We start from the raw sequence: 22,698 nt of genomic DNA on the forward strand, positions 1-22,698 counted from the left end.
CCCGAAGGAAGAGTAAGTATCGGAGCATATACGAGTCATTTCTTCAATTCTTCAAAATTCTTTTATCGCTCCTCATTTAAATAATACTTTAATCCTTTCCTCGACAACTGCGTTAGAGGTAAGGCAATGACGGAAAATCATTCTTCAAATCTTCGACAGTAGCCTGCCAGGCCTTAGAAACTTCGAACTTCTGTAGCATAAGTGGGTCTAGGCCATTTTGTAATTGTTTTAATCTTGGCAGGGTTCATCTTGATTCCTTCTACGGATACTATATGACCAAGGGATGAACTTGGTTGAGCCGAAAGTTGCATTTTGAAAATTTTGCATACAATTTTTTTTATCGCAACATCCCAAGCACTCTTTGCAAGTGTTCTTTGTGCTCTTCTTTACTTCTAGAATATACCAAGATATCATCGTTGATAACAATAACGAATTTATCCAAGAACTCGTGAAATACTCGGTTCATCAAGTCCATGAAAACTGCAGGGGCATTGGTTGGACCAAAAGGCATAACCAAAAACATATAATGACCATAACGAGTATGAAAAGAAGTTTTAGGAACATCCTCATTCTTAATCTTTAGCTGATGATAACCTGTCCTCAGATCAATTTTCGAGAAAAATTTAGCGCACTGAAGTTGGTCAAAAAGTTCATCTATATGAGGTAGTGGGTACCGATTTCGAATGGTAATCTTATTTAACTCTCGGTAGTCAATAGATAAACGCATGCGCATGCTACTGTAATTCTTCTTTACAAACAAGACCGGTGCACCCTACGGTTAAACACTTGGTCTTATGAATCCCAATTCTAACAATTCTTTCAATTGCTCGTTTAGCTCCCTTAATTCTAACAAGCCTCCTGATCCCGAAGAAAGAGTAAGTATCGGAGCAGATACGAGTCATTTCTTCAAAACAATTTTCTCGCTCCTCATTCAAATAATACTTTACTCCATTCCTCAACAACTGCGTTAGAGGTGAGGCAATGATGGAAAATCCTTCTTCAAATCTTTGACAGTAGCCTTCCAGGCCTAAGAAACTTCGAACTTCTGTAGCATAAGTGGGTCTAGGCCAATTTGTAACTGCTTTAATCTTGGCAGGGTCCATCTTGATTTCTTCTGCGGATACTATATTACCAAGGGATGAACTTGGTTGAGCCGAAAGTTGCATTTTGAAAATTTTGCATACAACTTTTTTTATCGCAACGTCCCAAGCACTTTATGCAAGTGTTCTTTGTGCTCTTCTTTACTTGTAGAATATACCAAGATATCATCGATGAAAACAATAACAAATTTATCCAAGAACTCCTCATTCTTGATCTTTAGCTGATGATAACATGACCTCAGATCAATTTTCGAGAAATATTTAGCGCCCTGAAGTTGGTCGAAAAGGTCATCTATACGAGGAAGAGGGTACCGATTTCGAAAGGTAATCTTATTTAACTCTCGGTAGTCAATAGATAAACGCATGCGCATGCTACTGTCCTTCTTCTTTACAAACAAGACCGGTGCACCCTACGGTGAAACACTTGGTCTTATGAATCCCAATTCTTGCAATTCTTTCAATTGCTCCTTTAGTTCCTTTAATTCTAACAAGCCTCCTGATCCCGAAGGAAGAGTAAGTATCGGAGCAGATACGAGTCATTTCTTCAATTGTTCAAAACACTTTTCTCGCTCCTCATTCAAATAATACTTGACTCCATTCCTCGACAACTGCGTTAGAGGTGAGGCAATGATGGAAAATCCTTCTTCAAATCATTGACGGTAGCCTTCCAGGCCTAAGAAACTTCGAACTTCTGTATCATAAGTGGGTCTAGGCCAATTTGTAATTGATTTAATCTTGGCAGGGTCCATCTTGATTCCTTCGGCGGATAATATATTACCAAGGGATGAACTTGGTTGAGCCAAAAGTTGCATTTTGAAAATTTTGCATACAACTTTTTTTATCGCAACGTTCCAAGCACTTTATGCAATTGTTCTTTATGCTCTTCTTTACTTGTAGAATATACCAAGATATCACGATGAAAACAATAACAAATTTATCCAAGAACTCGTGAAATACTCGGTTCATCAAGTGCATGAAAACTGAAGGGGCATTGGTTAGACCAAAAGGCATAACTAAAAACATATAATGACCATAACGAGTACGAAAGGAAGTTTTAGGAACATCCTCATTCTTGATCTTTAGCTGATGATTACCTGACCTCAGATCAATTTTCGAGAAAATTTAGCGCCCTGAAGTTGGTCGAAAAGTTCATCTATACGAGGTAGAGGGTACCGATTTGGAATGATAATCTTATTTAACTCTCGGTAGTCGATAGATAAACGCATGCGCGTGCTATTGTCCATCTTCTTTACAAAAACGACAGGTGCGCCCTATGGTGAAACACTTGGTCTTATGAATCCCAATTCAAGGAATTATTGCAATTGCTCCTTTAGTTCCTTTAATTCTGACAAGCCTCCTGATCCCGAAGGAAGAGTAAGTATCGGAGCATATACGAGTCATTTCTTCAATTCTTCAAAATTCTTTTATCGCTCCTCATTCAAATAATACTTTAATCCTTTCCTCGACAACTGCGTAAGAGGTGAGGCAATGACGGAAAATCCTTCTTCAAATCTTCGACAGTAGCCAGCCATGCCTAAGAAACTTCGAACTTCTATAGCATAAGTGGGTCTAGGCCAATTTGTAATTGCTTTATTCTTTGCAAGGTCCATCTTGATTCCTTCTACGGATACTATATTGCCAAGGGATGAACTTGGTTGAGCCGGAAGTTGCATTTTGAAAACTTTGAATACAACTTTTTTATCGCAACGTCCTAAGCACTTTATGCAAGTGTTCTTTGTGCTCTTCTTTACTTCTAGAATAAACCAAGATATCATCGATGAAAACAATAACGAATTTATCTAAGAACTCGTGAAATACACGGTTCATCAAGTCCATGAAAACTGCAGGGGCATTGGTTGGACCAAAAGGCATAACCAAAAACATATAATGACCATAACGAGTACGAAAAGAAGTTTTAGGAACATCCTCATTCTTGATCTTTAGCTGATGATAACCTGACCTCAGATCAATTTTCGAGAAAAAATTAGTCCCCTGAAGTTGGTCGAAAAGGTCATCTATATGAGGTTGAGGGTACCGATTTCGATTGGTAACCTTATTTAACTCTCGGTAGTCAATAGATAAACGCATGCACATGCTACTGTCCTTCTTCTTTATAAACAAGACCGGTGCACCCTATGGTGAAACACTTGGTCTTATGAATCCCAATTCTAGCAATTTTTTCAATTTCTCCTTTAGTTCCCTTAATTCTAACAAGCCTCCTGATCCCGAAGGAAGAGTAAGTATCGGAGCAGATACGAGTCATTTCTTCAATTCTTCAAAACATTTTTCTCGCTCCTCATTCAAATAATACTTTACTCCATTCCTCGACAACTGCGTTAGAGGTGAGGCAATGATGGAAAATCCTTCTTCAAATCTTTGATAGTAGCCTTTCAGGCCTAAGAAACTTCGAACTTCTGTAGCATAAGTGGGTCTAGGCCAATTTGTAATTGCTTTAATCTTGGCAGGGTCCATCTTGATTCCTTCTGCGGATACTATATTACCAAGGGATGAACTTGGTTGAGCCGAAAGTTGCATTTTGAAAATTTTGCATACAACTTTTTTTATCGCAACGTCCCAAGCACTTTATGCAAGTGTTCTTTGTGCTCTTCTTTACTTGTAGAATATACCAAGATATCATCGATGAAAACAATAACAAATTTATCGAAGAACTCCTCATTCTTGATCTTTAGCTGATGATAACCTGACCTCAGACCAATTTTCGAGAAAAATTTAGCGCCCTGAAGTTGGTCGAAAAGGTCATCTATACGAGGTAGAGGGTACCGATTTCGAAAGGTAATCTTATTTAACTCTCGGTAGTCAATAGATAAACGCATGCGCATGCTACTGTCCTTCTTCTTTACAAACAAGACCGGTGCACCCTACGGTGAAACACTTGGTCTTATGAATCCCAATTCTTGCAATTCTTTCAATTGCTCCTTTAGTTCCTTTAATTCTAACAAGCCTCCTGATCCCGAAGGAAGAGTAAGTATCGGAGCAGATACGAGTCATTTCTTCAATTGTTCAAAACACTTTTCTCGCTCCTCATTCAAATAATACTTGACTCCATTCCTCGACAACTGCGTTAGAGGTGAGGCAATGATGGAAAATCCTTCTTCAAATCATTGACAGTAGCCTTCCAGGCCTAAGAAACTTCGAACTTCTGTATCATAATTGGGTCTAGGCCAATTTGTAATTGCTTTAATCTTGGCAGGGTCCATCTTGATTCCTTCTGCGGATAATATATTACCAAGGGATGAACTTGGTTGAGCCAAAAGTTGCATTTTGAATATTTTGCATACAACTTTTTTTATCGCAACGTTCCAAGCACTTTATGCAATTGTTCTTTGTGCTCTTCTTTACTTGTAGAATATACCAAGATATCACGATGAAAACAATAACAAATTTATCCAAGAACTCGTGAAATACTCGGTTCATCAAGTACATGAAAACTGAAGGGGCATTGGTTAGACCAAAAGGCATAACCAAAAACATATAATGACCATAACGAGTACGAAAAGAAGTTTTAGGAACATCCTCATTCTTGATCTTTAGCTGATGATAACCTGACCTCAGATCAATTTTCGAGAAAATTTAGCGCCCGGAAGTTGGTCGAAAAGTTCATCTATACGAGGTAGAGGGTACCGATTTGGAATGGTAATCTTATTTAACTCTCGGTAGTCAATAGATAAACGCATGCGCGTGCTATTGTCCATCTTCTTTACAAAAACGACCGGTGCGCCCTATGGTGAAACACTTGGTCTTATGAATCCCAATTCAAGGAATTCTTGCAATTGCTCCCTTAGTTCCTTTAATTCTGACAACCCTCCTGATCCCGAAGGAAGAGTAAGTATTGGAGCATATACGAGTCATTTCTTCAATTCTTCAAAATTCTTTTATCGCTCCTCATTCAAATAATACTTTAATCCTTTCCTCGACAACTGCGTAAGAGGTGAGGCAATGACGGAAAATCCTTCTTCAAATCTTTGACAGTAGCCAGCCATGCCTAAGAAACTTCGAACTTCTATAGCATAAGTGGGTCTAGGCCAATTTGTAATTGTTTAATCTTGGCAAGGTCCATCTTGATTCCTTCTACGGATACTATATGACCAAGGGATGAACTTGGTTGAGCCGGAAGTTGCATTTTGAAAACTTTGAATACAACTTTTTTATCGCAACGTCCCAAGCACTTTATGCAAGTGTTCTTTGTGCTCTTCTTTACTTCTAGAATAAACCAAGATATCATCGATGAAAACAATAACGAATTTATCCAAGAACTCGTGAAATACACGGTTCATCAAGTCAATTAAAACTGCAGGGGCATTGGTTGGACCAAAAGGCATAACCAAAAACATATAATGACCATAACGAGTACGAAAAGAAGTTTTAGGAACATCCTCATTCTTGATCTTTAGCTGATGATAACCTGACCTCAGATCAATTTTCGAGAAAAATTTAGCCCCCTGAAGTTGGTCGAAAAGGTCATCTATATGAGGTTGAGGGTACCGATTCCGATTGGTAACCTTATTTAACTCTCGGTAGTCAATAGATAAACGCATGCACATGCTACTGTCCTTCTTCTTTACAAACAAGACCGGTGCACCCTACGGTGAAACACTTGGTCTTATGAATCCCAATTCTTGCAATTCTTTCAATTGCTCCTTTAGTTCCTTTAATTCTAACAAGCCTCCTGATCCCGAAGGAAGAGTAAGTATCGGAGCAGATACGAGTCATTTCTTCAATTGTTCAAAACACTTTTCTCGCTCCTCATTCAAATAATACTTGACTCCATTCCTCGACAACAGCGTTAGAGGTGAGGTAATGATGGAAAATCCTTCTTCAAATCATTGACAGTAGCCATCCAGGCCTAAGAAACTTCGAACTTCTGTATCATAAGTGGGTCTAGGCCAATTTGTAATTGCTTTAATCTTGGCAGGGTCCATCTTGATTCCTTCTGCGGATAATATATTACCAAGGGATGAACTTGGTTGAGCCAAAAGTTGCATTTTGAAAATTTTGCATACAACTTTTTTTATCGCAACGTTCCAAGCACTTTATGCAATTGTTCTTTGTGCTCTTCTTTACTTGTAGAATATACCAAGATGTCACGATGAAAACAATAACAAATTTATCCAAGAACTCGTGAAATACTCGGTTCATCAAGTACATGAAAACTGAAGGGGCATTGGTTAGACCAAAAGGCATAACCAAAAACATATAATGACCATAACGAGTACGAAAAGAAGTTTTAGGAACATCCTCATTCTTGATCTTTAGCTGATGATAACCTGACCTCAGATCAATTTTCGAGAAAATTTAGCGCCCTGAAGTTGGTCGAAAAGTTCATCTATACGAGGTAGAGGGTACCGATTTGGAATGGTAATCTTATTTAACTCTCGGTAGTCAATAGATAAACGCATGCGCGTGCTTTTGTCTATCATCTTTACAAAAACGACCGGTGCGCCCTATGGTGAAACACTTGGTCTTATGAATCCCAATTCAAGGAATTCTTGCAATTGCTCCTTTAGTTCCTTTAATTCTGACAAGCCTCCTGATCCCGAAGGAAGAGTAAGTATTGGAGCATATACGAGTCATTTCTTCAATTCTTCAAAATTCTTTTATCGCTCCTCATTCAAATAATACTTTAATCCTTTCCTCGACAACTGCGTAAGAGGTGAGGCAATGACGGAAAATCCTTCTTCAAATCTTTGACAGTAGCCAGCCATGCCTAAGAAACTTCGAACTTCTATAGCATAAGTGGGTCTAGGCCAATTTGTAATTGTTTAATCTTGGCAAGGTCCATCTTGATTCCTTCTACGGATACTATATGACCAAGGGATGAACTTGGTTGAGCCGGAAGTTGCATTTTGAAAACTTTGAATACAACTTTTTTATCGCAACGTCCCAAGCACTTTATGCAAGTGTTCTTTGTGCTCTTCTTTACTTCTAGAATAAACCAAGATATCATCGATGAAAACAATAACGAATTTATCCAAGAACTCGTGAAATACACGGTTCATCAAGTCAATGAAAACTGCAGGGGCATTGGTTGGACCAAAAGGCATAACCAAAAACATATAATGACCATAACGAGTACGAAAAGAAGTTTTAGGAACATCCTCATTCTTGATCTTTAGCTGATGATAACCTGACCTCAGATCAATTTTCGAGAAAAATTTAGCCCCCTGAAGTTGGTCGAAAAGGTCATCTATATGAGGTTGAGGGTACCGATTTCGATTGGTAACCTTATTTAACTCTCGGTAGTCAATAGATAAACGCATGCACATGCTACTGTCCTTCTTCTTTTCAAACAAGACCGGTGCACCCTATGGTGAAACACTTGGTCTTATGAATCCCAATTCTAGCAATTTTTTCAATTGCTCCTATAGTTCCCTTAATTCTAACAAGCCTTCTGATCCCGAAGGAAGAGTAAGTATCGGAGCAGATACGAGTCATTTCTTCAATTCTTTAAAACTTTTTTCTCGCTCCTCATTCAATTAATACTTTACTCCATTCCTCGACAACTGCGTTAGAGGTAAGGCAATGACAGAAAATCATTCTTCAAATCTTCGACAGTAGACAGCCAGGCCTAAGAAACTTCAAACTTATGTAGCATAAGTAGGTCAAAGCCAATTTGTAATTGCTTTAATCATGGCAGGGTCCATCTTGATTCCTTCTGCGGATACTATACGACCGAGGGATGAACTTGGATGAGCCGAAAGTTGCATTTTGAAAATTTTGCATACAACTTTTTATCGCAATGTCCCAAGCACTTTATACAAGTGTTCTTTATGCTCTTATTTACTTCTAGAATATACCAAGATATCATCGATGAAAACAATAACGAATTTATCCAAGAACTCTTGAAATACTTGGTTCATCAAGTCCATGAAAACTGAAGGGGCATTGGTTAGATAAAAAGGAATAACCAAAAACATATAATGACCATAACGAGTACGAAAAGAAGTTTTAGGAACATCCTCATTCTTGATCTTTTGCTGATGATAACCTGACCTCAGATCAATTTTCGAGAAAATTTAGCGCCCTGAAGTTGGTCGAAAAGTTCATCTATACGAGGTAGAGGGTACCGATTTGGAATGGTAATCTTATTTAACTCTCGGTAGTCAATAGATAAACGCATGCGCGTGCTATTGTCCATATTCTTTACAAAAACGACCGGTGCGCCCAATGGTGAGACACTTGGTCATATGAATCCCAATTCTAGGAATTCTTGCAATTGCTCCTTTAGTTCCTTTAATTCTGACAAGCCTCCTGATCCCGAAGGAAGAGTAAGTATCGGAGCATATACGAGTCATTACTTCAATTCTTCAAAATTCTTTTATCGCTCCTCATTCAAATAATACTTTAATCCTTTCCTCGAGAACTGCGTAAGAGGTGAGGCAATGACGGAAAATCATTCTTCAAATCTTCGAAAGTAGCCTGCCAGGCCTAAAAACTTCGAACTTCTATAGCATAAGTGGGTCTAGGCCAATTTGTAATTGCTTTATTCTTGACAAGGTCCATCTTGATTCCTTCTACGGATACTATATGACCAAGGGATGAACTTGGATTAGCCGAAAGTTGCATTTTGAAAACTTTGAATACAACTTTTTTATCGCAACGTCCCAAGCACTTTATGCAAGTGTTCTTTGTGCTCTTCTTTACTTCTAGAATATACCAAGATATCTTCGATGAAAACAATAACGAATTTATCCAAGAACTCGTGAAATACACGGTTCATCAAGTCCATGAAAACTGCAGGGGCATTGGTTGGACCAAAAGGCATAACCAAAAACTTATAATGACCATAACGAGTATGAAAAGAAGTTTTAGGAACATCCTCATTCTTGATCTTTAGCTGATGATAACCTGACCTCAGATCAATTTTGAGAAAAATTTAGCCCCCTGAAGTTGGTCGAAAAGGTCATCTATATGAGGTTGAGGGTACCGATTTCGATTGGTAACCTTATTTAACTCTCGGTTGTCAATAGATAAACGCATGCACATGCTACTGTCCTTCTTCTTTACAAACAAGACCGGTGCACCCTATGGTGAAACACTTGGTCTTATGAATCCCAATTCTAGCAATTTTTTCAATTGCTCCTTTAGTTCCCTTAATTCTAAAAAGCCTTCTGATCCCGAAGGAAGAGTAAGTATCGGAGCAGATACGAGACATTTCTTCAATTCTTTAAAACTCTTTTCTCACTCCTCATTTAAATAATACTTTACTCCATTCCTCGACAACTGCGTTAGAGGTAAGGCAATGACGGAAAATCATTCTTCAAATCTTCGACAGTAGCCTGCCAGGCCTAAGAAACTTCGAACTTCTGTAGCATAAGTGGGTCTAGGCCAATTTGTAATTGTTTTAATCTTGGCAGGGTCCATCTTGATTCCTTCTACGGATACTATATGACCAAGGGATGAACTTGGTTGAGCCGAAAGTTGCATTTTGAAAATTTTGCATACAATTTTTTTATCGCAACTTCCCAAGCACTTTATGCAAGTGTTCTTTGTGCTCTTCTTTACTTCTAGAATAAACCAAGATATCATCGATGAAAACATTAACGAATTTATCCAAGAACTCGTGAAATACACGGTTCATCAAGTCCATGAAAACTGTAGGGGCATTGGTTGGACCAAAAGGCATAACCAAAAACATATAATGACCATAACGAGTATGAAAAGAAGTTTTAGGAACATCCTCATTCTTGATCTTTAGCTGATGATAACCTGACCTTAGATCAATTTTCGAGAAAAATTTAGCCCCCTGAAGTTGGTCAAAAAGGTCATCTATATGAGGTTGAGGGTACCGATTTCGATTGGTAACCGTATTTAACTCTCGGTAGTCAATAGATAAACGCATGCACATACTACTGTCCTTCTTCTTTACAAACAAGACCGGTGCACCCTATGGTGAAACACTTGGTCATATGAATCCCAATTCTAGAAATTTTATCAATTGCTTCTTTAGTTCCCTTAATTCTAACAAGGCTTCTGATCCCGAAGGAAGAGTAAGTATCGGAGCAGATACGAGTCATTTCTTCAATTCTTTAAAACTCTTTTCTCGCTCCTCATTCAAATAATACTTTACTCCATTCCTCGAAAACTGCGTAAGAGGTGAGGCAATGACGGAAAATCCTTCTTCAAATCTTCGACAGTAGCCAGCCAGCAATAAGAAACTTCGAACTTCTATAGCATAAGTGGGTCTAGGCCAATTTGTAATTGCTTTATTCTTGGCTGGGTCCATCTTGATTCCTTCTACGGATACTATATGACCAAGGGATGAACTTGGACGAGCCGAAAGTTGCATTTTGAAAACTTTGAATACAACTTTTTTATCGCAACGTCCCAAGCACTTTATGCAAGTGTTCTTTGTGCTCTTCTTTACTTCTAGAATATACCAAGATATCATCGATGAAAATAATAACGAATTTATCCAAGAACTCGTGAAATACACGGTTCATCAAGTCCATGAAAAATGCAGGGGCATTGGTTGGACCAAAAGGCATAACCAAAAACATATAATGACCATAACGAGTACGAAAAGAAGTTTTAGGAACATCCTCATTCTTGATCTTTAGCTGATGATAACCTGACCTCAGATCAATTTTAAGAAAAATTTAGCCCCCTGAAGTTGGTCGAAAAGGTCATCTATATGAGGTTGAGGGTACCGATTTCGATAGGTAACCTTATTTAACTCTCGGTAGTCAATAGATAAACGCATGCACATGCTACTGTCCTTCTTCTTTACAAACAAGACCGGTGCACCCTATGTGGAAAGACTAGGTCTTATGAATCCCAATTCTAGCAATTTTTTCAATTGCTCCTTTAGTTCCCTTAATTCTAAAAAGCCTTCTGATCCCGAAGGAAGAGTAAGTATCGGAGCAGATACGAGTCATTTCTTCAATTCTATAAAACTCTTTTCTCGCTCCTCATTCAAATAATACTTTACTCCATTCCTCGACAACTGCGTTAGAGGTAAGGCAACGACGGAAAATCATTCTTCAAATCTTCGACAGTAGCCTGCCAGACCTAAGAAACTTCGAACTTCTGTAGCATAAGTGGGTCTAGGCCAATTTGTAATTGTTTTAATCTTGGCAGGGTCCCTCTTGATTCCTTCTACGGATACTATATGACCAAGGGATGAACTTGGTTGAGCCGAAAGTTGTGCAAAATTCCTTTTGGAATTTTGCATACAATTTTTTTATCGCAACGTCCCAAGCACTTTATGCAAGTGTTCTTTGTGCTCTTCTTTACTTCTAGAATAAACCAAGATATCATCGATGAAAACATTAACGAATTTATCCAAGAACTCGTGAAATACACGGTTCATCAAGTCCATGAAAACTGCAGGGGCATTGGTTGGACCAAAAGGCATAACCAAAAACATATAATGACCATAACGAGTATGAAAAGAAGTTTTAGGAACATCCTCATTCTTGATCTTTAGCTGATGATAACCTGACCTCAGATCAATTTTCTAGAAAAATTTAGCCCCCTGAAGTTGGTCAAAAAGGTCATCTATATGAGGTTGAGGGTACCGATTTCGATTGGTAACCTTATTTAACTCTCGGTAGTCAATAGATAAACGCATGCACATACTACTGTCCTTCTTCTTTACAAACAAGACCGGTGCACCCTATGGTGAAACACTTGGTCTTATGAATCCCAATTCTAGCAATTTTTTTCAATTGCTCCTTTAGTTCCCTTAATTCTAACAAGCCTTCTGATACCGAAGGAAGAGTAAGTATCGGAGCAGATACGAGTCATTTCTTCAATTCTTTAAAACTCTTTTCTCGCTCCTCATTCAAATAATACTTTACTCCATTCCTCGACAACTGCGTAAGAGGTGAGGCAATGACGGAAAATCCTTCTTCAAATCTTCGACAGTAGCCAGCCATGCCTAAGAAACTTCGAACTTCTATAGCATAAGTGGGTCTAGGCCAATTTGTAATTGCTTAATTCTTGGCAGGGTCCATCTTGATTCCTTCTACGGATAATATATAACCAAGGGATGAACTTGGATGAGCCGAAAGTTGCATTTTGAAAACTTTGAATACAACTTTTTTATCGCAACGTCCAAAGCACTTTATGCAAGTGTTCTTTGTGATCTTCTTTACTTCTAGAATATACCAAGATATCATCGATGAAAACAATAACGAATTTATCCAAGAACTCGTGAAATACACGGTTCATCAAGTCCATGAAAAATGCACGGGCATTGGTTGGACCAAAAGGCATAACCAAAAACATATAATGACCATAACGAGTACGAAAAGAAGTTTTAGGAACATCCTCATTCTTAATCTTTAGCTGATGATAACCTGACCTCAGATCAATTTTAAGAAAAATTTAGCCCCCTGAAGTTGGTCGAAAAGGTCATCTATATGAGGTTGAGGGTACCGATTTCGATAGGTAACCTTATTTAACTCTCGGTAGTCAATAGATAAACGCATGCACATGCTACTGTCCTTCTTCTTTACAAACAAGACCGGTGCACCCTATGGGGAAACACTTGGTCTTATGAATCCCAATTCTAGCAATTTTTTCAATTGCTCCTTTAGTTCCCTTAATTCTAAAAAGCCTTCTGATCCCGAAGGAAGAGTAAGTATCGGAGCAGATACGAGTCATTTCTTCAATTCTATAAAACTCTTTTCTCGCTCCTCATTCAAATAATACTTTACTCCATTCCTCGACAACTGCGTTAGAGGTAAGGCAACGACGGAAAATCATTCTTCAAATCTTCGACAGTAGCCTGCCAGACCTAAGAAACTTCGAACTTCTGTAGCATAAGTGGGTCTAGGCCAATTTGTAATTGTTTTAATCTTGGCAGGGTCCATCTTGATTCCATCTACAGATACTATATGACCAAGGGATGAACTTGGTTGAGCCAAAAGTTTTGCAAAATTCCTTTTGGAATTTTGCATACAATTTTTTTATCGCAACGTCCCAAGCACTTTATGCAAGTGTTCTTTGTGCTCTTCTTTACTTCTAGAATAAACCAAGATAACATCGATGAAAACATTAACGAATTTATCCAAGAACTCGTGAAATACAGGTTCATCAAGTCCATGAAAACTGCAGGGGCATTGGTTGGACCAAAAGGCATAACCAAAAACATATAATGACCATAACGAGTATGAAAAGAAGTTTTAGGAACATCCTCATTCTTGATCTTTAGCTGATGATAACCTGACCTCAGATCAATTTTCTAGAAAAATTTAGCCCCCTGAAGTTGGTCAAAAAGGTCATCTATATGAGGTTGAGGGTACCGATTTCGATTGGTAACCTTATTTAACTCTCGGTAGTCAATAGATAAACGCATGCACATACTACTGTCCTTCTTCTTTACAAACAAGACCGGTGCACCCTATGGTGAAACACTTGGTCTTATGAATCCCAATTCTAGCAATTTTTTCAATTGCTCCTTTAGTTCCCTTAATTCTAACAAGCCTTCTGATCCCGAAGGAAGAGTAAGTATCGGAGCAGATACGAGTCATTTCTTCAATTCTTTAAAACTCTTTTCTCGCTCCTCATTCAAATAATACTTTACTCCATTCCTCGACAACTGCGTAAGAGGTTAGGCAATGACGGAAAATCCTTCTTCAAATCTTCGACAGTAGCCAGCCATGCCTAAGAAACTTCGAACTTCTAAAGCATAAGTGGGTCTAGGCCAATTTGAAATTGCTTTATTCTTGGCAGGGTCCATCTTGATTCCTTCTACGGATACTATATAACCAAGGGATGAACTTGGATGAGCCGAAAGTTGCATTTTGAAAACTTTGAATACAACTTTTTTATCGCAACGTCCAAAGCACTTTATGGAAGTGTTCTTTGTGCTCTTCTTTACTTCTAGAATATACCAAGATATCATCGATGAAAACAATAACGAATTTATCCAAGAACTCGTGAAATACACGGTTCATCAAGTCCATGAAAACTGCAGGGGCATTGGTTGGACCAAAAGGCATAACCAAAAACATATAATGACCATAACGAGTACGAAAAGAATTTTTAGGAACATCCTCATTCTTGATCTTTAGCTGATGATAACCTGACCTCAGATCAATTTTCGAGAAAAATTTAGCCCCCTGAAGTTGGTCGAAAAGGTCATATATATGAGGTTGAGGGTACCGATTTCGATTGGTAACCTTATTTAACTCTCGGTAGTCAATAGATAAACGCATGCACATGCTACTGTCCTTCTTCTTTATAAACAAGACCGGTGCACCCTATGGTGAAACACTTGGTCTTATGAATCCCAATTCTAGCAATTTTTTCAATTGCTCCTTTAGTTCCCTTAATTCTAACAAGCCTTCTGATCCCGAAGGAAGAGTAAGTATCGGAGCAGATACGAGTCATTTCTTCAATTCTTTAAAACTCTTTTCTCGCTCCTCATTCAAATAATACTTTACTCCATTCCTCGACAACTGCGTTAGAAGTAAGGCAATGACGGAAAATCATTCTTCAAATCTTCGACAGTAGCCTGCCAGGCTTAAGAAACTTCGAACTTCTGTAGCATAAGTGGGTCTAGGCCAATTTGTAATTGTTTTAATCTTAGCAGGGTCCATCTTGATTCCTTCTACGGATACTATATGACCAAGGGATGAACTTGGTTGAGCCGAAAGTTGCATTTTGAAAATTTTGCATACAATTTTTTTTATCTCAATGTCCCAAGCTCTTTATACAAGTGTTCTTTGTGCTCTTATTTACTTCTAGAATATATCAAGATATCATCGATGAAAACAATAACGAATTTATCCAAGAACTCTTGAAATACTTGGTTCATCAAGTCCATGAAAACTGAAGGGGCATTGGTTAGACCAAAAGGCATAACCAAAAACATATAATGACCATAACGAGTACGAAAAGAAGTTTTAGGAACATCCTCATTCTTGATCTTTAGCTGATGATAACCTGACCTCAGATCAATTTTCGAGAAAAATTTAGCCCCCTGAAGTTGGTCGAAAAGGTCATCTATAGGAGGTTGAGGGTACCGATTTCGATTGGTAACCTTATTTAACTCTCGGTAGTCAATAGATAAACGCATGCACATGCTACTGTCCTTCTTCTTTACAAACAAGACCGGTGCACCCTATGGTGAAACACTTGGTCTTATGAATCCCAATTCTGGCAATTTTTTCAATTGCTCCTTTAGTTCCCTTAATTCTAAAAAGCCTTCTGACCCCGAAGGAAGAGTAAGTATCGGAGCAGATACGAGTCATTTCTCCAATTCTTTAAATCTCTTTTCTCGCTCCTCATTCAAATAATACTTTACTCCATTCCTCGACAACTGCGTTAGAGGTAAGGCAATGACGGAAAATCATTCTTCAAATCTTCGACAGTAGCCTGCCAGGCCTAAGAAACTTCGAACTTCTGTAGCATAAGTGGGTCTAGGCCAATTTGTAATCGTTTTAATCTTGGCAGGGTCCATCTTGATTCCTTCTACGGATACTATATGACCAAGGGATGAACTTGGTTGAGCCGAAAGTTGCATTTTGAAAATTTTGTATACAATTTTTTTATCGCAACGTCCCAAGCACTCTTTGCAAGTGTTCTTTGTGCTCTTCTTTACTTCTAGAATATACCAAGATATCATCGTTGATAACAATAACGAATTTATCCAAGAACTCGTGAAATACTCGGTTCATCAAGTCCATGAAAACTGCAGGGGCATTGGTTGCACCAAAAGGCATAACCAAAAACATATAATGACCATAACGAGTATGAAAAGAAGTTTTTGGAACATCCTCATTCTTAATCTTTAGTTGATGATAACATGTCCTCAGATCAATTTTCGAGAAAAATTTAGCGCACTGAAGTTGGTCGAAAAGGTCATCTATACGAGGTAGAGGGTACCGATTTCGAATGGTAATCTTATTTAACTCTCGGTAGTCAATAGATAAACGCATGCGCATGCTACTGTCCTTCTTCTTTACAAACAAGACCGGTGCACCCTACGGTGAAACACTTGGTCTTATGAATCCCAATTCTTGCAATTCTTTCAAATGCTCCTTTAGTTCCTTTAATTCTGACAAGCCTCCTGATCCCGAAGGAAGAGTAAGTATCGGAGCAGATACGAGTCATTTCTTCAATTGTTCAAAACACTTTTCTCGCTCCTCATTCAAATAATACTTGGCTCCATTCCTCGACAACTGCGTTAGAGGTGAGGCAATGAAGGAAAATCCTTCTTCAATTCATTGACAGTAGCCTTCCAGGCCTAAAAAACTTCGAACTTCTGTAGCATAAGTGGGTCTAGACCAATTTGTAATTGCTTCAATCTTGGCAGGGTCCATCTTGATTCCTTATGCGGATAATATATTACCAAGGGATGAACTTGGTAGAGCCAAAAGTTGCATTTTGAAAATTTTGCATACAACTTTTTTATTGCAACGTCCCAAGCACTTTATGCAATTGTTCTTTGTGCTCTTCTTTACCTGTAGAATATAACAAGATATCACGATGAAAACAATAACAAATTTATCCAAGAACTCGTGAAATACTCGGTTCATCAAGTCCATGAAAACTGCAGGGGCATTGGTTGGACCAAAAGGCATAACCAAAAACATATAATGACCATAACGAGTATGAAAAGAAGTTTTAGGAACATCCTCATTCTTGATCTTAAGCTGATGATATCCTGACCTCAGATCAATTTTCGAGAAAAATTTAGCGCCCTGAAGTTGGTCGAAAAGGTCATCTATACGAGGTAGAGGGTACCGATTTCGAATGGTAATCTTATTTAACTCTCGGTAGTCAATAGATAAACGCATGCACATGCTACTGTCCTTCTTCTTTACAAACAAGACCGGTGCACCCTAAGGTGAAACACTTGCTCTTATGAATCCCAATTCTAGTAATTCTTTCAATTGCTCCTTTTGTTCCTTTAATTCTAACAAGCCTCCTGATCCCGAAAGAAGAGTAAGTATCGGAGCAGATACGAGTCATTTCTTCAATTCTTCAAAACTCTTTTCTTGCTCCTCACTCAAATAATACTTTACTCCTTTCCTCGACAACTGCGTAAGAGGTGAGGCAATAACGAACAATCCTTCTTCAAATCTTCAACAGTAGCCAGCCAGGCCTAAGAAACTTCGAACTTATGTAGCATAAGTGGGTCAAAGCCAATTTGTAATTGCTTTAATCATGGCAGGTTCATCTTGATTCCTTCTGCGGATACTATATGACCGAGGGATGAACTTGGATGAGCCGAAAGTTGCATTTTGAAAATTTTGCATACAACTTTTTTTATCGCAACGTCCCTAGCACTTTATACAAGTGTTCTTTGTGCTCTTCTTTACTTCTAGAATATACCAAGAAATCATCGATGAAAACAATAACGATTTTATCCAAGAACTCTTGAAATACTCGGTTCATCAAGTCCATGAAAACTGAAGGGGCATTGGTTAGACCAAAAGGCATAACCAAAAACATATAATGACCATAACGAGTACGAAAAGAAGTTTTAGGAACATCCTCATTCTTGATCTTTAGCTGATGATATCCTGACCTCAGATCAATTTTCGAGAAAATTTAGCGCCCTGAAGTTGGTCGAAAAGTTCACCTATACGAGGTAGAGGGTACCGATTTGGAATGGTAATCTTATTTAACTCTCGGTAGTCAATAGATAAACGCATGCGCGTGCTATTGTCAATCTTCTTTTCAAAAACGACCGGTGCGCCCTATGGTGAAACACTTGGTCTTATGAATCCCAATTCTAGGAATTCTTGCAATTGCTCCTTTAGTTCCTTTAATTCTGACAAGCCTCCTGATCCCGAAGGAAGAGTAAGTATCGGAGCACGTACGAGTCATTTCTTCAATTCTTCAAAACTCTTTTCTTGCTCCTCACTCAAATAATACTTTACTCCTTTCCTCGACAACTGCGTAAGAGGTGAGGCAATGACGTAAAATCCTTCTTCAAATCTTCGACCGTAGCCAGCCAGGCCTAAGATACTTCGAACTTTGGTAGAATAAGTGGGTCTAAGCCAATTTGTAATTGCTTTAATCTTGGCAGGGTCCATCTTGATTTCTTCTGCGGATACTATATGACCGAGGGATGAAATTGGTTGAGCCGAAAGTTGCATTTTGAAAATTTTGCTTACAACTTTTTTTATCGCAACGTCCCAAGCCCTTTATGAAAGTGTTCTTTGTGCTCTTCTTTACTTTTAGAATATACCAAGATATCATCGATGAAAACAATAACAAATTTATCCAAGAACTCGTGAAATACTCGGTTCATCAAGTCAATGAAAACTGCAGGGGCATTGGTTGGACCAAAAGGCATAACCAAAAGCATATAATGACCATAACGAGTATGAAAAGAAGTTTTAGGAACATCCTCATTCTTGATCTTTAACAGATGATATCCTGACCTCTGATCAATTTTCGAGAAAAATTTAGCGCCCTGAATTTGGTCGAAAAGGTCATCTATACGAGGTAGAGGGTACCGATTTCGAATGGTAATCTTATTTAACTCTCGGTAGTCAATATATAAACGCATGCACGTGCTACTGTCCTTCTTCTTTACAAACAAGACCGGTGCACCCTATGGTGAAACACTTGGTCTTATGAATCCCAATTCTAGTAATTCTTTCAATTGCTCCTTTTGTTCCTTTAATTCTAACAAGCCTCCTGATCCCGAAGAAAAAGCAAGTATCGGAGCAGATACGAGTCATTTCTTCAATTCTTCAAAACTCTTATCTTGCTCCTCACTCAAATAATACTTTACTCCTTTCCTCGACAACTGCGTAAGAGGTGAGGCAATGACGAAAAATCCTTCTTCAAATCTTCGACCGTAGCCAGCCAGGCCTAAGATACTTCGAACTTCGGTAGAATATGTAGTTCTAGGCCAATTTGTAATTGCTTTAATCTTGGCAGGGTACATCTTGATTCCTTCTACTGATACTATATGACCAAGGGATGAACTTGGTTGAGCCGAAATTTGCATTTTGAAAATTTTGCATACAACTTTCAACGTCCCAAGCACTTTATGCAAGTGTTCTTTGTGCTCTTATTTACTTTTAGAATATACCAAGATATCATCGATGAAAACGATAACGAATTTTTCCAAAACTCCTCATTCTTGATCTTTAGATGATGATAACCTGACCTCAGATCAATTTTCGAGAAAATGTTTGCGCCCTGAAGTTGGTCGAAAACGTCATCTATACGAGGTAGAGGGTACCGATTTCGAATGGTAATCTTATTTAACTCTCGGTAGTCAATAGATAAACGCATGTGCATGCTACAGTCCTTCTTCTTTACAAACAAGACCGGTGCACCCTACAGTGAAACACTTGGTCTTATGAATCCCAATTCTTGCAATTCTTTCAATTGCTCCTTTAGTTTCTTTAATTCTAACAAGCCTCCTGATCCCGAAGGAAGAGTAAGTATCGGAGCAGATACGAGTCATTTCTTCAATTCTTCAAAACACTTTTCTCGCTCCTCATCAAATAATACTTTACTCCATTCTTCGACAACTGCATTAGAGGTGAGGCAATGATGGAAAATCCTTCTTCAAATCATTGACGGTAGCCTTCCAGGCCTAAGAAACTTCGAAGTTCTGTAGCATAAGTGGGTCTAGGCCAATTTGTAATTGCTTTAATCTTGGCAGGGTCCATCTTGATTCCTTCTGCGGATACTATATTACCAAGGGGTGAATTTGGTTGAGCCGAAAGTTGCATTTTGAAAATTTTGCATACAACTTTTTTTATCACAACGTCCCAAGCACTTTATGCAAGTGTTCTTTGTGCTCTTCTTTACGTATAGAATATACCAAGATATCATCGATGAAAACAACAACAAATTTATCCAAGAACTCGTGAAATACTCGGTTCATCAAGTCCATGAAAACTGCAGGGGCATTGGTTGGACCAAAAGGCATTACCAAAAACATATAATGACCATAACGAGTATGAAAAGAAGTTTTAGGAACATCCTCATTCTTGATCTTTAGCAGATGATATCCTGACCTCAGATCAATTTTCGAGAAAAATTTAGCGCCCTGAAGTTGGTCGAAAAGGTCATCTATGCGAGGTAGAGGGTACCGATTTCGAATGGTAATCTTATTTAACTCTCGGTAGTCAATATATAAACGCATGCACGTGCTACTATCCTTCATCTTTACAAACAAGACCGGTGCACCCTATGATGAAACATTTGGTCTTATGAATCCCAATTCTAACAACTCTTTCAATTGCTCGTTTAGTTCCCTTAATTCTAACAAGCCTCCTGATCCCGAAGGAAGAGTAAGTATCGGAGCAAATACGAGTCATTTCTTCAATTCTTCAAAACTCTTTTCTTGCTCCTCACTCAAATAAAACTTTACTCCTTTCCTCGACAACTGCGTAAGAGGTGAGGCAATGACGAAAAACCCTTATTCAAATCTTCGACCGTTGCCAGCCTGGCCTAAGATACTTCTAACTTCGGTAGAATAAGTAGTTCTACGCCAATTTGTAATTGCTTTAATCTTGGCAAGGTACATCTTGATTCCTTCTACGTATACTATATGACCAAGGGATGAACTTGGTTGAGCCGAAATTTGCATTTTGAAAACTTTGCATACAACTTTCAACATCCCAAGCACTTTATGCAAGTGTTCTTTGTGCTCTTCTTTACTTGTAGAACATACCAAGATATCATCGATGAAAACGATAACGAATTTATCCAAAACTATTCATTCTTGATCTTTAGCTGATGATAACCTGACCTCAGATCAATTTTCGAGAAAAATTTAGCGCCCTGAAGTTGGTCGAAAAGGTCCTCTATACGAGGTAGAGGGTAATGATTTCGAATGGTAATCTTATTTAACTCTCGGTAGTCAATAGATAAACGCATGTGCATGCTACTATCCTTCTTCTTTACAAACAAGACCGGTGCACCCTACGGTGAAACACTTGGTCTTATGAATCCCAATTCTAGCAATTCTTTCAATTGCTCCTTTAGTTCCTTTAATTCTAACAAGCCTCCTGATCCCGAAGGAAGAGTAAGTATCGGAGCAGATACGAGTCATTTCTTCAAAACACTTTTCTCGCTCCTCATTCAAATAATACTTTACTCCATTCCTCGACAACTGCATTAGAGGTGAGGCAATGATGGAAAATCCTTCTTCAAATCATTGACGGTTGCCTTCCAGGCATAAGAAACTTCGAACTTCTATAGCATAAGTGGGTCTAGGCCAATTTGTAATTGCTTTAATCTTGGCAGGGTCCATCTTGATTCCTTCTGCGGATACTATATTACCAAGGGATGAACTTGGTTGAGCCGAAAGTTGCATTTTGAAAATTTTGCATACAACTTTTTTTATCGCAACGTCCCAAGCACTTTATGCAAGTGTTCTTTGTGCTCTTCTTTACTTGTAGAATATACTAAGATATCATCGATGAAAACGATAACGAATTTATCCAAAACTCCTCATTCTTGATCTTTAGCTGATGATAACCTGACCTCAGATCAATTTTCGAGAAAAATTTAGCGCCCTGAAGTTGGTCGAAAAGGTTATCTATACGAGGTAGAGGGTACCGATTTCGAATGGTAATCTTATTTAACTCTCGGTAGTCAATAGATAAACGCATGTGCATGCTACTGTCCTTCTTCTTTACAAACAAGACCGGTGCACCCTACGGTGAAACACTTGGTCTTATGAATCCCAATTCTAGCAATTCTTTCAATTGCTCCTTTAGTTCCTTTAATTCTAACAAGCCTCCTGATCCCGAAGGAAGAGTAAGTATAGGAGCAGATACGAGTCATTTCTTCAATTCTTCAAAACACTTTTCTCGCTCCTCATCAAATAATACTTTACTCCATTCCTCCACAACTGCATTAGAGGTGAGGCAATGATGGAAAATCCTTCTTCAAATCATTGACGGTAGCCTTCCAGGCCTAAGAAACTTCGAAGTTCTGTAGCATAAGTGGGTCTAGGCCAATTTGTAATTGCTTTAATCTTGGCAGGGTCCATCTTGATTCCTTTTACGGATACTATATTACCAAGGGATGAACTTGGTTGAGCCGAAAGTTGCATTTTGAAAATTTTTCGTACAACTTTTTTTATCGCAACGTCCCAAGCACTTTATGCAAGTGTTCTTTGTGCTCTTCTTTACTTGAAGAATATACCAAGATATCATCGATGAAAACAACAACAAATTTATCCAAGAACTCGTGAAATACTCGGTTCATCAAGTCCATGAAAACTGCAGGGGCATTGGTTGGACCAAAAGGCATAACCAAAAACATATAGTGACCATAACGAGTATGAAAAGAAGTTTTAGGAACATCCTCATTCTTAATCTTTAGCTGATGATAACCTGTCCTCAGATCAATTTTCGAGAAAAATTTAGCGCCCTATAGTTGGTCGAAAAGGTCATCTATACGAGGTAGAGGGTACCAATTTTGAATGGTAATCTTATTTAACTCTCGGTTGTCAATAGATAAACGCATGCACATGCTACTGTCCTTATTCTTTACAAACAAGACCGGTGCATCCTACGGTGAAACACTTGATCTTATGAATCCCAATTCTAGCAATTCTTTCAATTATTCCTTTAGTTCCTTTAATACTAACAAGCCTCCTAATCCCGAAGGAAGAGTAAGTATCGGAGCAGATACT

This window comes from Bidens hawaiensis, unplaced genomic scaffold, assembly GCF_021521415.1.
Source record: "Bidens hawaiensis isolate Kalapana, Puna unplaced genomic scaffold, B.hawaiensis_p1.1 tig00051851_1, whole genome shotgun sequence".
NCBI classification, from domain to species: Eukaryota; Viridiplantae; Streptophyta; class Magnoliopsida; order Asterales; family Asteraceae; genus Bidens; species Bidens hawaiensis.